The sequence below is a fragment of the Lipotes vexillifer genome, unplaced genomic scaffold (genome assembly GCF_000442215.2).
Source record: "Lipotes vexillifer unplaced genomic scaffold, Lipotes_vexillifer_v1.1 scaffold1115, whole genome shotgun sequence".
NCBI lineage: Eukaryota > Metazoa > Chordata > Mammalia > Artiodactyla > Lipotidae > Lipotes > Lipotes vexillifer.
The window spans coordinates 1055378-1057848 of NW_006792080.1; the positions used below are offsets into that span (position 1 = coordinate 1055378).

Genomic DNA, 2471 nt, shown 5'->3' on the forward strand with positions numbered 1-2471 from the left:
CTGCCGACGGCGCGGGGCGGGGGCCCGCGGTGCGTGTCCGGGTGACAGAGGGCCGCGGGGCCGCGGACTGTGCTGACGGCCGCGGGGGGCGAGCGCGGTGCCGGCACGTGCGCGGAGGTGACGGCAGGTGTGAAGGCGCGGGGGGAGGGGCGCGGGGGGATAGGCCACGGCCACGGAGCGGCGTGTGCGGGTAGGGTCGCACGAGGACGTGTCCTGGCAGCGCGGCGAGCCGTCCGGGGCGGGGGTAGCGTTGGGGGGGGGGTGCCCGCGCGTACGGCCCCGCCCGCCCGCCCCCCGGGTGCCTGCATTGGCTCCCTTCCTGCGGACTCGGCCCGCGGCGCTCCCCGTTCAGTCAGCCCGCGGGCGCGTGGTGCACAGGTGTGTGTGTGTGTGTGTGTGTGTGTGTGTGTGTGTGTGTGTGTCCGTGTCCCAGCCGGGGGGTGAGCGCGTCCCTGCGTCCAGCTCAGCGAGGGGACGCCTTCTGCACCATCAGTCCAGAATGAGTAAGGACCCAGGTGGTGTGCGTGAGAAATGGCATCCGTGTTTGTCTCAGTCGCTGCCCCACCTCTGTCCTTGCATACCTTAAGTCCTCTTTGGAAGAAAATGAGGCTCACCAAATAAGTACTGCTTGTCCGTTCTTTCTCTGTGTGGCAGCCACCCCAGAACTGGCCGGTGAAGTGAGTCAGGACCATGCCCAGCTGTTATAGCCTCTTCCTGGCTATAGACACAGATCACTGTGGGCAGCTTGGCTCCGTCTACCCCCTCTCCCCTGGGGCGCGCTCTCCACGTGCCTGTTATCACCCCTGTGCTTGGGTGGCATGTGTCCAGCAGCGTGTCTCCCTTGCACACCATAGTGTGGGCACCCTGCAAGGACACACAGACATGCAAGCAAGTGTGTGTGGTAGGGTGGTGGTGCTGGACCATTTCTGTTACAGCTGCCACTCCAGGGTGTGGGCCACGTGACAGATGCCGCCCGGCAGCTCCCCAATGGGTGTCTGCCAAGGGCTTAGGGATCCCTGGGCTTCAGAGCTGCTGATTAGGGGAAGGGTGGGGTGGGCTGATGGTGGAAATCAGAGAAGGGTGTTGGGATCAAGAGCAGATTGCAGGGGAGATAAAACATGGGGATTATTGAGAGGCCTTGTTTTCCCCACCCCCTTAAGATATAAGCCTGCTTCGTTCACCTGTTTCTGATTCGTTTGGGTCGGATTTTCAGTTCTTTGAGGCTGATTTCCAAATCCTTTTCACGTGCCTTCTTTTTCGCTCCTTTCCACTGGGAGTGATGGAAGTAGCAGAAAATTATAGGTGCTAGAGGAAAAAAAAAAAATCACAAGGAGTGTAATTCTGAAAGTTAAAATCAGGTGGGGGTCTCAAGGCAAATTAGTCGTTAAATGCAAAAGCAATTATACACGGAATGGTTCGGTCTGAGCTACTGTTTTGGTGGACAAGTCTGAAAATAAGTAATCTCTCGTAATTACCTAAATAATTACCCACTGCGAAAGCTTTTGAAAATATCAAGGTCTATATAAAAGAAAAATAGTCATCAGAGGGAAAAGTAACTTCAAGAAAATGGAAATGTTTATTGCAGAAAGAATGAAAAACCAGATTCCTCTTTTTCACACACAGCTTTTCAGCACCATTATCAGAACCTCTTTTAATTCCTATCAGACTGTTGGGAAAGATAGACAAGGACAGACTGTGACAGGTGGAGGAGAGAGGTTGAGAGAATGGGGACCCCGCCTAAGTCGTGCAAATGGTCGGGAATAGACCCAGCAAATTCATCGGACCACAGTGCTCTGCGCAGAGAGCTTCACCGACTAAAAAGTATTTTATCCCCAGAGGCGGGAAATCAACAGGACTGCTGGTCAGACTTCCCCTGAGAGGGCACATGCAGGTTCCTTGCAGCCTGGGCTGGTCTGGTCAGCAGGACCGAGGCCCACGTGGCTGCGACTTCTCTCCCATCACTCCTCGGTTCAGCTCGCAGAGACACCTGTCGGGTTTTGACGAGGCAAAGTATGTTTGATCCTCCAGCGGTTTTGTGGAGGGTAGACTTCCAAGAATTCTTAAAGTCGGTTGTGCTTTTTTAAAACGGCTGAAGTAATGTCTTTCCCAGTAGCTAGATAATGAGCTTCACCTCTTGGCCGTCTCAAAGACGGCTGCTCTGGTGCCCCGGGAGCCTGTACAGTTTTTGTCGTTGAATTATTTGTCATCAATTGAGTTTTTTCTTCCTGGACTGCGTGAGTTTTTCCAGATTCCTGTCTTGTAGAATTTGGTTCCCCCAACCCTGAGGATACCAAGTCTGAAAGTAGACCTGTTGTATCAGCCGGTATTTTATATAAAACTTGCATTACATTTTCCAAACAGTGGTTATTTCCCTGAGGGCAGAGGCTGTCTTGTGTTCATTTCTGTGTCTCCAGAGAGGGCCTGGCACAGTACATGGCACAGAATGGGAACTCGGGGGGGGGGGGGGGGCC

At 54.4% G+C, this 2471-nt stretch overlaps 1 protein-coding gene across 1 annotated transcript in view; it reads left to right on the forward strand.

Moving 5' to 3' along the window:
- The window catches only part of PODXL2 (podocalyxin like 2), a 34182-nt gene that overhangs the window by 587 nt on the left and 31124 nt on the right, over positions 1-2471 (forward strand). The gene's annotated exons all lie outside the window — the stretch shown is intronic.